At 45.8% G+C, this 13,501-nt stretch overlaps 1 protein-coding gene across 8 annotated transcripts in view; it reads left to right on the forward strand.

Annotated features, from left to right (window-relative positions):
• Positions 1–10,243: 10,243 nt before the first annotated feature.
• Positions 10,244–13,501, forward strand: part of ZBTB17 (zinc finger and BTB domain containing 17) — a 41,272-nt gene continuing 38,014 nt past the window's right edge. For 3 of the 8 annotated variants that reach the window (XM_063631815.1, XM_063631816.1, XM_055262503.2), the window contains exons 1-2: positions 10,253–10,393; positions 13,249–13,335. The gene's annotated coding sequence lies outside the window, so the exon portion shown is untranslated. Of the gene's footprint in view, positions 10,394–10,779; positions 11,035–13,248; positions 13,336–13,501 lie in introns of those variants that run through there. The other 5 variants (XM_055262499.2, XM_055262502.2, XM_063631813.1 and 2 more) reach the window with 4 other exon arrangements.

A 13,501-nucleotide genomic window follows, 5' to 3' on the forward strand; every position in this document is an offset into this window, starting at 1 on the left:
AAATGCATTATTTTACAACCCCTAATGAAATCAATGACCAGAGATCTTCAGAAGAAAAACCCATTGCGTGGAAGGTTGATGGGGAAATTCTCAAAGGGAAAGTCAGATTGCTGCCTCGCAGACCCACCAAGGGGGCCCACGATGTGACTTCCTGGAAGCGCTCAGCAAAACCTGTGAAATGCTCCTACCAAAAAAAGTTGGATCTGGGCTGGGCCTGGTGGCTCATGCCTGGAATCCCAGCACTTTGGGAGGACAAAGTTCAAGGACTGCTTGAGCCCAGGAGTTCATGCTCAGCCTGGGCAACATAGCAAGACACTGTCTCTATAAAAAAATTATTAAAAAATTAGCCAGGCACGGTGGTGCATACCTGTAGTTCCAACTACTTGGGAGGCTGAGGCAGGAGGATTGCTTGAGCCCAGGAGTTTGAGGTTGCAGTGAGCCATGATCACACCACCACACTCCAGCCTGGGTGACAGAATGGGATCCTGCCTCTAAAAAATAATAATAACAGTAATAAATTTTAAAAAATTAGACCCAGGCCTGGGTGTGGTGGTTCATGTGCATAATCCCAGCACTTTGGGAGGCCAAGGCAGGTGGATCACTTGAAGTCAGAAGTTCAAGATTAGCCTGGCCAACATGGTGAAGCCCCACCTCTACTAAAAATACAAAAATTAGTCGGACGTGGTGGTGCATGCCTGTAATCCAGCTAGCTACTCAGGAGGCTGGGGCATGAGAATCGCTTGCACTTGGGAGGCGCAGGTTGCAGTGAGAGAAGATTGCACCACTGCACTCCAGCCTGGGTGACAGAGTGAGACTCTGTCTCAAATAAATAATAAAAAGTTAGACCTGAATGTACTCAGGCCTTGAGGACTTATTTACAGAAAAGAGGGAGACAGAGAAGCTAGTTAAATGACAGTATAAGGAAGCAAACAGAGAATTCCAGAATGTGGGAATTCTGTGGGACAACAGTACCTATTTCTGCATCAAGGCAACAAGAGGGAACAAATAAAAAACAAGGAAAGGAATGACTTTGGAATAAAAGTGACTCAAAAGACAATTTTAAAAACACCACCACACAATTGTGACTGTGGTGGGAGGACTTTGTATGGATCCTGATTTGAACAAAGCAATCATAAAAAGACACTTGGAGACAATTAGTAAAATCTGATTATGGCTGAATATTAAATTATTCCAAAGAATAATTCTTCAAGTTGTTAGGCATTGTGGAATTTTTTTACAGTTGCACACTGAAGTATCATTATCATGCACGGTGGAATGACATGATCTGGGATTTGCTTTAAAATACTTCTTCAGGCTGGGCGCAGTGGCTCACGCCTATAATCCCAGCACTTTGGAAGGCCAAAGCGGGTGGATCACCTGAGGTCAAGAGTTTGAGACCAGCCTGGCCAACATGGCAAAACACCATCTCTACTAAAAATACAAAAATTAGCTGGGCTTGGTGGCACATGCCTGTGGTCCCAGGTACTCGGGAGGCTGAGGCAGGCGAATCACTCGAACCTGGGAGGTGGAAATTGTAGTGAGCCGAGACCACGCCACCGCACTCCAGCCTGGGCAACAGAGTGAGACTCCATCTCAAAAAAAAAGAAGAAAGAAAGGAAGAGTATATTAAGAATATGCAGCAAAACTTAACTATTGAATCTGGATGATGGAAATAGAGAAAATGTCTTATTACTTTCACTTTTGTGTAATTTATAACATTTTCAAAATGGACGGGAACTAAAAGGTATATGCCAAGGATTTCTGGGAAGAATTAAGAAAACCATTTCATGACAAGTAAACAGAGGAAGAAAAGCAATATTTATGAATTAATATGCTGCTGTGTTATATAATTTGTGACTTTTAAGATTTGTGCAATCAAGTTGGTAAATTAAATTGTATAAACAGCCATTCGTCTATCAACAGCTCTTCAAGTTAATGTCTACAAGGTTTAACTACACTTTTTCAAGTTTATGTCTACAGGGTGGCCAACTGCTTAAAAAGTTATCCTTATAGGGAAAATGCAGTGTTGCCCACACGTGAATAGTAACTGAGCTTTGGGGGAGCGTTAGAGTAGAAAGTGGATGAGGTTTAGGCTGGAGACTCTGGAGATGGTGAGGGGTGCTGTCTGTCACTTTGGCGTCTGACTGAGGGTGGGGTGGGGCGGGGCAAGAATAGTGGAGGGGAGAAGCTTGGGGCTGAGGGACCTGGTTAGTCATATAACTGAATCAATGGCACCTAATGAGAAACCAGGCAAGTTGTAATCATTCACTCACTCAATCAACACATGTATACTTAACTCCTGTCCTGTCTCAGCCATCAAGTGCAAATTCTTGGATTCCTCTTCTGTATATTCTAAGCAGTTTCTGGCATCTCCACTCAACTTCATTTTATAAAGGATGCTGTTGATCCAGATGTTAATCAACCAGTTGACCTGTTAGAACCATTTCCAGCTGGAACTTTAAAACCCCAAATCTCTGTAATATATTACATTGATAAATTCAGCCAAACGTTATGTTCTTTCCTCTCTGCGCTAGCACCCATATTCCCTAGGCTAAGGGAATATGGGTACTATAGTATGTACTTAGCTAAGGCTTGTTTGTTTGTTCGATTGTTTTATTTTGTTGTAGAAGCCATATCCTCCTTGGTCAGACTCTGTGCCTGTCTCCTGGAGCATCCTGGAATCTGACTTTCATTATAGATCTGGAAACAAACAATGGGCAGTGGAGTGTTCATGAGAATTAGATTCCTCTTGCAAAATAACTTCCCCGGGTGAGGTCATTACACACTCCCCAGAGAAAGCAGAATCAGCCTGGTCAGATGGAAGGAGGGGCTGCTTCTATCAGCAAAGGAATCTCACTGGACTTTGGATATCGGTAGTCAGGGAACACAAAATCATCTGCATCCACACAAACATCCCTATTTCAGTTCCTGAGAGCCACTTTTTCCTGTTCTATGCACCTGGTCAGGCTGTGAATACAGCATACATAACAATTACATTGCAAATCAGCAACCCATGGGATGAACTGTCTTCAATTTTTGGCTACACAAGCCCTGTGGCTATAAGAGATGATACATCTATTGCAGTAGTCAGGAATGACCCCAGGTTATCTGACCCTGCCTTGAGCCAAGAATTTAAACCCCAAATCTTTTCTTATTTGAAGCTCTATGGTGCAATTATAAACAGCCATGACCTTGCTTGCCAGCAGATATCAGCCAAAAGCAGCAGGACTATGGCTACAGCCTCACTTCCTTCTTCCAAATCCCACTAACTGGCAGAATCCATCCATATCTGGGATTCTAATTGCAGCTGAGTCTGGGAAATGCATTTTTTTTTTTTTTTTTGAGACGGGGTTTCATGCTTGTTACCCAGGCTGGAGTGCAATGGCACAATCTTGGCTCACTGCAACCTCCACCTCCTGGGTTCAAGCAATTCTCCTGCCTCAGTCTCCCGAGTAGCTAGGATTACAGGCATGCGCCACCATGCTCAGCTAATTTTTTATTTTTAGTAGAGACAGTGTTTCTCCATGTTAGTCAGGCTGGTCTCAAACTCCCGACCTCAGGTGATCCACCCACCTCGGCCTCCCAAAGTGCTGGGATTACAGGCGTGAGCCACCACGCCCGGTGGAAATACATTTTTTTAGCTTTTTAGATTCTGGAAAGAATGGGTGCTGAGTCCTGACTGATCACATCTAACACAGATAGACCTGGGGATAGATTTGTATGCTTAATATTGGGAAGACAAGAAGGTTCCTAACAGATCTGCTATTATTCTCCCTGTAAAAGAAGAGGTGAAATACAAGTGTTGGTAAGGATGTGGAAAAATTGGAACCTTTGGGTACTGTTGGTGGGAATGCAAAATAGTGCAGCCACTATGAAGAATGGTATATGCAGATTCCTCAAAAAATTAAAAATAGAGCCACCGTAGGATCCAGAAACCCCGCTTCTGGGTCTTTATCTAAAAGAATTGAAATCAGGACCTTGAAGAGATATTCGTGCTCCACTGTTCATTGTAGCATTTATTCACAACAGCCAAAATGTGGAAACAACCCAACCAAGGGTCCATCAACAGACGAATGGTTAAACAAAATACGGTATATACATAAGATAGAATATTATTCAGCCTTTAAAAAAGAAATTCTGCAAAATTTGACCACAGTGATAAACCTTAAGGACATTGTGCTATGTGAAATAAGCCAGTCACAGGAGGACAAATCCAGCATGATTCCACTGTAAGCTAAAAATAAAATCCCAAGTCCCCCACTGACTGAACGGACCTCCTTTTGGCTAAGGGGACCCCAGAAAAACCTTAGAGACTGAGTTCCCAGCTACAACAGGGTGGGAGGTTAGACACGTGATACGGTTTGGCTGTGTCCCCACCCAAATCTCATCTTGAATGGTAGTTTCCATAAACCCCACGTGTTGTGGGAGGGACCCGGTGGGAGGTAATTGAATCATGGGGGTGATGACCCCCATGCTGCTGTTCTCAGGATAGTGAGTGAGAGTAAGTTCTCAGGACATCTGATGTTTTGTTTTGTTTTTGTTTTTGTTTTAGATGGAGACTCACTATTTTTAGTAGAGATGGAGTTTCAGCATGTTGGCCTGGAACTCCTGAGCTCAAGTGATCCACCTGCTTTGGCCTCCCAAATTTCTGGGATTACAGGCATGAGCCACCACGCCCGGCCTTTCTGATGGTTTGATAAGGGGCTTTTCCTCCTTTTGCTCATTCTCCTTCTTGCTGCTGCCATGTGAAGAAGGATGTGTTCGCTTCCCCTTCCACCATGACTGGAAGTTGCCTGAGGCCTCCCCAGTCATGCTGAATTGTGAGTCAACTAAACCTCTTTCCTTTACAGGTTACCCAGTCTTGGGTATGTCTTTATTAGCAGCGTAATAATGGACTAAAACAACACACCTTGATATTAGTGGTTTTTACTTATTTATTTATTTTTTGAGACAGCGTCTCACTCTGTCACCCAGGCTGAAGTGCAGTGCCGCAGTCTTGGCTCACTGCAACCTCTGCCTCCCGGGTTCAAGAGATTCTCCTGCCTCAGCCTCCCGAGTTGCTGGGATTACAGGTGCACGCCACCATGCCCAGCTAATTTTTGTATTTTTAGTAGAGACAGGGTTTCACCATGTTGGCCAGGCTGGTCTCGAACTCCTGACCTCAAGCGATCCATCCGCCTCAACCTCCCAAAGTGCTGGGATTACATGTGTGAGCCACCACGCCCGGCCCTATTTGTGTTTTAGACATAACAACTGATGAGCGTTAAAGTTAAAATAGAGACAATAAGACTGACAGAACAGACTGTGGCAACAAAATCCCAAATTATAGACAGGACCTAAGGCTGTGCCAGGCAAGGGTTAAGCCATGCACTCTTACCTTAAAGAATAAACTATGTTCAATTGCCACAAGGTTTTTCTTTTTCTCTAGCAGCTAAACGAGTACTTGCCTCGAGATAAACAGTATTAAAACAATTATGACTCATTCAGCTCACAGAGGCTGACTGGAACTCCTGTTCCACCAGCCATAACTACAGCTTTGGACAAAGAAGGTGGTTTCGATAACTTTCTCCAGCTAAGAAGACCACCAACCAGGGACCGGTCCTGGCCAGTTTACAGAGGCTGTGCACTTGCATGCTTTTGTGCCCTGAAAAGACCTTTTGACATATAGGGCCTAATTGTAATACATTTATTTAAAATTTTTTTTAGAGACAGGGTCTTGGTTTGTCACCCAGGCTGGAATGCATTGGCACAATCATAGCTCACTGCAGCCTCGAACTCCTGGGCTGAAGTGATCCTCCTTCCTCAGCCTCCCAAGTAGCTGGGATTACAAGTATGCATTACTATGCCTGGCTAAGCTTTTATTTTTAGTAGAGATGAGGGGGAGTCTCACTATGTTGCCCAGGCTTGTCTCCAATTCCCAGTCTCAAGCGATCCTCCTGCCTTGGCCTCCCAAAATGCTGGGATTACAGGCATGAGCCACCACACCTGGCCAGAATACATTTAAATGTTAAGTCCAAGCATTAGTTCAACCTAAAGTAAACATGGGTCATATATTACCACCTATGTAACAAACCTGCACATCCTGCACATGTACTCTTGAACTTAAAATAAAAGTTGAAGAGAAAGAACAAATTCTTTTTTTTTCTTTTTTTTATTATTTAGGTTTTAGGGTACATGTGCACAATGTGCAGGTTTGTTACATATGTATCCATGTGCCATGTTGTTTTGCTGCACCCATTAACTCGTCATTTAGCATTAGGTATATCTCCTAATGCCGTTCCTCCCCCCTCCCCCCACCCCACAACAGTCCCCGGAGTGTGATGTTCCCCTTCCTGTGTCCATGAGTGAGAAAGAACAAATTCTTAAGAGGACAGCTCTCATGTTAAGTTTTCTTACTATGATTTAAAAAAAAAAATTTTTAAGAAATGGGGACGTATGGAAACAAAAAGGGGCCTGCATATCCAAAGCAAAACTAAGCAAAAACAACAAATCTGGAAGCATCACATTACCCAACTTCAAACTATACTACAAGGCTATAGTCACCAAAACAGCATGGTACTGGAATAAAATAGGTACATAGACCAAACGAACAGAATAGAGCACCCAGAAATAAAGCCAAATACTTATATCCAATGGATCTTCAACAAAGCAAACAAAAATATAAAGGGGGGAAAGGACACCCTATTCAGTAAATGGTACTGGGATAATTGGCAAGCCACACGCAGAAGAATGAAACTGGATCCTCATCTCTCACCTTATACAAATATCAACTCAAGATAGATCAAAGACTGAAATCTAAGACCTGAAACCATAAAAATTCTAGAAGACAACATTGGAAAAACTCTTCTGGACATTGGCTTAGGCAGACTTTATGACTAAGAACCCAAAAGCAAATACAACAAAAATGAAAATAAACCAGTTAAACTAAAAAGTTTCTGCACAGCAAAATAAATAATCAGCAAACAGACAACCCACAGAGTGGGAGAAAATTTTCACAAACTATGCATCCAGCAAAGAACTAATACCCAGAATCTACAAGGAACTCAAACAAATCAGCATGACAAAAGCAAATAATCCTATTAAAAAGTCACGTGCTAAGGACATGAATAGACAATTCTTTTTTTTTTTTTTTTTTTTTGAGACAGAGTCTCGCACTGTCACCCAGGCTGGAGTGCAGTGGCACAATCTCAGCTCACTGCAGCCTCAGGCTCAAGCAATTCTCCCTGCCTCAGCCTCTTGAGTAGTTGGGACTACAGGTGCCCGCCACGACGCTGGCTATTTTTTTTTTTTTTTTGTATTTTTTAGTAGAGATGGGGTTTCACCATATTGACCAGGCTGGTCTTGAACTCCTGACCTCAGGCTATCTGCCCACTTCGGCCTCCCAAAGTGCTGGGATTACAGGCGTGAGCCACCGTGCCCGGCCCAACAGTTCTTAAAAGAAGATACACAAATGGCCAACAAATGTGAAAAAATGCTCAATATCACTAATTATCGGGGAAATGCAAATCAAAACCATAAGATACCTACTCCTGCATGAATGGCTACAATCAAAAATAAAAAAATGATAGATGTTGACATGGTTGTGGTGAAAGGGAACACTTTTACACTGCTGGTGGGAATGTAAACTAGCACAACCACTATGGAAAACAGTATGGATGTTCCTTAAAGAACTAAAAGTAAATCTGCCATTAGATCCAGCAATCCCACTAGCGGGTATCTACCCAGAGGAAAATAAGTCATTATCTGAAAAAGACACTTCCACACGCATGTTTGTAGCAGCACAGTTCACAATTGCAAACATATAGAACCATCTCAAATGCCCATCAGTGCACGAGTGGATAAAGAAAATGTGGTATACATATAACATGGAATACTACTCAGCCATAAAAAAGAATGAAATAATGGCATTTGCAGCAACATGGATGGAGCTAGCGACCATTATTCTTTTTTTTTTTTTTTTTTTTTTTTTGAGACGGAGTCTTGCTCTGTCGCCCAGGCTGGAGTGCAGTGGCACAATCTCTGCTCACTGCAAGCTCCGCCTTCCGGGTTCACGCCATTCTCCTGCCTCAGCCTCTCCGAGTAGCTGGGACTACAGGCGCCCGCCACCACGCCCGGCTAATTTTTTTGTATTTTTAGTAGAGACGGGGTTTCACCGTGGTCTCGATCTCCTGACCTCGTGATCCGCCCGCCTCGGCCTCCCAAAGTGCTGGGATTACAAGCGTGAGCCACCGCGCCCGGCCTGCTAGCCACCATTATTCTAAATGAAGTAACTCAGGAATGAAAAACCAAATATCATATGTTCTCACTTTTAAGTGGGAGCTAAGCTATGAGGACGCAAAGGCGTAAGAATGATACAATGGACTTTGGGAACTCAGGGGGAAGAGTGGGAGGGGTGAGGGATAAAAGACTACACCTTGGGTTGGCTGGGCACGGTGGCTCACGCCTGTAATCCCAGCACTTTGGGAGGCCGAGGTGGGCAGATCACGAGGTCAGGAGATCAAGACCATCCTGGCTAACACGGTGAAACCCTGTCTCTACTAAAAATACAAAAAATTAGCCGGGCATGGTGGCGGGCGCCTGTAGTCCCAGCTACTCGTGAGGTTGAGTCAGCAGAATGGTGTGAACCTGGAAGGTGGAACTTGCAGTGAGCCCAGATCGTGCCACTGCACTCCAGCCTGGGCAACAGAGTGAGACTCCATCTCAAAAAAAAAAAAAAAAAAAAAGACTACACCTTGGGTAGAATGTACACTGTTCGGGTGATGGGTCCCCCAAAGTCACAGGAATCATCACTAAAGAACTTATCCATGTAACCAAACACCATGTGTTCCCCATAAACTACTGAAATAAAAATTAAAAATATAGTTAAAAAGAACAGGTGAAGTTAGCCAGTTGTGGGTGCACATGCCCGTAGTCTCAGCTACTGGGGAGGCTGAAATGGGATGCTTAAGCCTAGGGGTTTCAGTCCAGCCAGGCAACATAGCGAGACCCCATCTAAAAAAAAAAAAAAAAAAGAAAGAAAAGGAAGACGGCCAGGCACGGTGGCTCATGCCTGTAATCCCAGCACTTTGGGAGGCCGAGGAGGGTGGATCACGAGGTCAGAAGATCAAGACCATCCTGGCTAACATGGTGAAACCCTGTCTCTACTAAAAATACAAAAAATTAGCCAGGTGTTGTGGCGGGCGCCTGTAGTCCCAGCTACTCTGGAGGCTGAGACAGGAGAATGGTGTGAACCCGGGAGGCGGAGCTTGCAGTGAACCGAGACAGCGCCACTGCGCTCCAGCCTGGGCGACAGAGCGAGACTCTGTCTCCAAAAACAAACAAACAAACAAAAAACAACAACAAAACAAACAAACAAAAGACAAGAGGGGTGAAGTCAACTGCTGGGCTTTTTTGTTTCTCTAGCCATTGTGAAGACAGGAGTGAGTTGCCAGATTGGCATATGTTGCAGTCCCACTGAAGGCTAGTGGACATGAATCTCTAGGGAACAGTCTCGCCACTGCATAATTTCTTCAGCTGTGCTTGGCTGTTTGGGAGCTAACAAAGAGAAAAGGTGCATTTGGATTCACAAAGCGTTGGTATTCTTACCAAATCCATGTGACAAAAAGACAAGGGAGCAAAAGAGCTTAGAGTAGTGGCAAGAGTATTGTTAAAATTATAGATTATGGAAAATAAGCAGGCCTAGAAGTAAACAAAGGAGAAAGCCCTCAGACTGTGAGAAAGTGGAGAAGTGAGTGGCTTAGAGCTACCAAAATGGTAGAAGAGGGACCACAGAGGGGCCGTGCAAGTCTGCAGACACTTTTGTTTTCAGACACCTTTATTCATGTCCAAGATAATCGGGAAAGGGGATAATGTTCGGTTTAGAAGGTAGAAAAACACAATTGGGATCTGCAGCTTTGAAGCCACAAGTAGATTCATATCTCCGGTCCACCACTTACAAGATACGTGACCATGGACATTCATTTACACTTTTTGAGTCTGTTTTCCCTTTTTTAAAATTAGGAGAATAATACTATCTTATAATTGGTGTGAGGATTTGAAGAGATAATGCATGTAAAGCGCTTAACACAGCGCCTGGCACACAGTAAGAGCTGAACACATGATGTTACTGTTACATTTGGAAGAGAAACCAAGGCAGGGGTACAATTAGGACAACTCTCAGCGCAGAAGTACTGCAAGGTGGAACTTTTGGATAGCTAGGCGCATGCGTCTGTCTGTGGGCGCTCGCCTAGAGAGGACGCTGCGCATGCGCCGGAAGTTGCAGCCGGGAAGCCTGCGAGGTCGGTTCCGCCCGACTCTAACATGGCGGCGCCCTTTGTCTGCTCTGGAGTGCTGTTCCCGGTCTTCTCGCGGCCGTGATGCACCTCCCTCTGCGGTGGGGTCCGGGACATGGCAGGTGAGGGTCAACAATCGCCCGGGGCCAGGGAAGTCCTGGGAGCCGGGGCGGAGGCGGCGGAGGATGGGGCGCGGTGGGACGCTGGTGACGGTTGTGTGGGGGAGGGGAGGGAAGTGGAATGGGACGCCTACCGGGGCTGAGGGGACACCGCCGGGCGTGAGATTGTGGGGTGGCGAGGCGGGGGGCGTCGCCGGGCGTGCTGGCGGGGAGTGGGCGGCCAGAGCGACCGCCCGGGCGAGGGGGCGCGTGTCACCTCCCGGGCTGGATGACACCCCAGCTGGTAGCATCTCCGCCCCCGCCGCCCGGCTGTCACCGCCCCTTGACCCTGCGCGCTGTCGAGGGTGGGCGTTCTGCGGCCGCGAGGGAGCGCAGTGCCGGGGCAGCTCCCGTCGGCCGGCCGGGGCGGGAGGGAGCGGGGCTGCCCGGGCCTAGGAGGAGCTGACAGAGAGGAGGCCGACGCTGTCCCTGTATAAAATCATTTCATTCATTCATTCGTCCTACGGACGGTAGTTCAGCACCTGATAGATGCTGAAGCTAGAGCGAGTGATGAGGGCGGACTCGATCCCGGAGTAGCGGTTAGGAGTGTGAACCGTGGAGCCCAGCAGCGGGGTTTGAATCCCCATTCCCTGCTGTGACCTTAGGTACTTTTGGCTCTTTCTCTCTGCCTGGGTTTATTCACCCTTTAAGCAGAGATGATAATAAAATCTGCCTCCTAAGATTGTAATAAAGGGGAAATGAGGTTCCTTGAACACTTATGGGTACAAAGTAAATGCTGTGTGTTTGTTGCTGTTGTTAATTGTATCAGCATCGTCACCCAGAGCTCAGAGACCCATGTGGGAGACATACAGGTAAATCAGCAATTCTGATACTGCTGCGAGGGCAGAAAGCCCTCCTTCCTCCGAAGCACGGAGTAGAGACACATCACTCAGCCTAGGGGGAATCCCGCGAGGCTTCTGTCCCCCAGAAAGCTAAGATCTAAGGGAAGCTCAGCGGAGTGAGGCAGGAAAACGGGTATTCTTAGTTAAAGGTGTAGTTTGTGAGAAAACTCATCTTCGTAGAGAGAGAGAGGAGAGAGAGATCAGGCTAAATAAAGCAGACTGGGCCGGGCGCGGTGGCTCACGCTTGTAATCTCAGCACTTTGGGAGGCCCAGGCGGGCAGATCACTTCAGGTCAGGAGTTCGAGACCAGCCTGGCCAATACGGTGAAACCCCCGTCTCTACTAAAAATACAAAAATTAGCAGGTCGTGCTTGCGCACGCCTGTAGTCCCAGCTGCTCGGGAGGCTGAGGTATGAGAATCGCTTGAACTCCGGAGGCGGAGGTTGCAGTGAGCCGAAATGGCGCCATTGCACTCCAGCCTGGGCCACAGAGTGAGATTCCGTCTCAAAAAGAAAGAAAGAAAGAAAAAAAAGCAGCAGCAAGCTGTGGTCTGGTCTGGTCTGGTCTTAGGGGACGTTGTAAACCTAGTTAAGGACTTTAAACTTTAGGTTAATGGGAAGCCATTTAAGAATCAGATCTGTGGCCAGGTGCGGCGGCTTACTCTGTAATTCTAGCACTTTGGGAGGCCAACGTGGGATGATCATTTGAGCCCAGGAGTTTGAGACAAGCCTGGGCAACATGGCAAGACCCCATCTTTATAAAAAAAGAAAAGAAAGGAAAAAAATAGCTGGGCATGGTGGAGCACACCTCTGGTGGTCCCAGCTTCTTGGAAGGCTGAGGTAGGAGGATTCTTTTATTTCCAGCCTGAAATAAAAGAATCAGGTTTTTTTTTTTTTTTTTTTTTTTTTGAGACTGCGTCTTGCTCTGTCACCCAGGCTGGAGTGCAGTGGCAGCATAATCATAGTTCACTGCAGCCTCGACCTGAACTCAAGTGATCCTTCTGCCTCAGCCTCCCAACTAGCTGGGACTACAGGCATGCACCACAACACCTGGCTAATTTTTTAAATTTTTAGTAGAGATGGGGTCTCACTATGTTGCCCAGACTGGTCTCGAACTCTTGGCCTCAAATGATCCTCCTGCCTTAGCCTCCCAAAGTACTGGGATTATAGGCATGTGCAACTATGCCTGGCCACGAATCATATTTGTGGATTAGGAAAATCACTCTGGTTAAGTGAAGAATGAATAAAGGGAGTGGGCCTGTAGGCCAATTAAGAGCCTGCTAGAATAATCCAAGTGAGATATAAAGGTGTGAGTTAAAGGCAGAGAGTGAGGAGAGATGGTTTTAGAGATAGAATTGACACAATTTGGTGATTAGTTTGATGAGAGTTAGGGGCAGGGAGGAGTCAGGATCACCCCAGTTTTTGGCTGATGGGTGTTGGATGCTGCTCCATGTGATAGGGAGCAGTACGGGGAGCAGATTTGGGGGAGGGCAGATATGTTTAGTTTTGAACATGTTGGAGTTGGATGCCTGTAAAACATTCAAGTGTACCTGTTCAGCGGTGATCTAGTAGTTATCACCATCAAAGGTCACTGAAGTCATGGGAGGGGATGAGCTCACCTAGGGTAAGGTATGCAATGAGAAACAAAGTGTCCAGGATATCCCAGAGCAGTGCCAATGCTGCAATAATGCTTGGATACAAACCTCGTCGTTTTTGCTTCTTAACATTGTATCCTGTCTCTCATTGAGCTGGAGTTCTTGAGAGCAGGGCCTGAGGCTGAGTCTGTGCATCTTTGTGTCCCAGTGTCAGCATGTTGTCTGGCACAGAGCAGGCCATTTATTCAGCACTTTCTTGGGCCGACTCTGTGCTAAGCACTCTGTATTTGTCTATGTTTGATGGATGCATGAAAAGGCAGCTCTGAGGGAACAGGTACCCTTTAGGTTCTCATCAGATTTTCCACTTGTGTGTCATTGATTCAGGTAATGAGCCGGACGAGGGGAGCCAAGCTGGAGTTTACACAGGCAAACTGTCAGAAAAGAGCAGCCTGGGCTATCTGGAAATCTGAGGTAGGTCTGTAATACTCAAGGATGAAACAAATCAGATCAGTTTGTCCTTCTTCTCTAGGTTCAACATGATTCAAATGATTCTTTCCTGATAGCCTTTTCTTCAAAATTATACAGTAATGACAAAGTCCCAGTTACAGTTTGGTTGGGAAATTGTTGATAATACTAT

The sequence above is a fragment of the Symphalangus syndactylus genome, chromosome 22 (assembly GCF_028878055.3).
Source record: "Symphalangus syndactylus isolate Jambi chromosome 22, NHGRI_mSymSyn1-v2.1_pri, whole genome shotgun sequence".
Classification (NCBI taxonomy): domain Eukaryota; kingdom Metazoa; phylum Chordata; class Mammalia; order Primates; family Hylobatidae; genus Symphalangus; species Symphalangus syndactylus.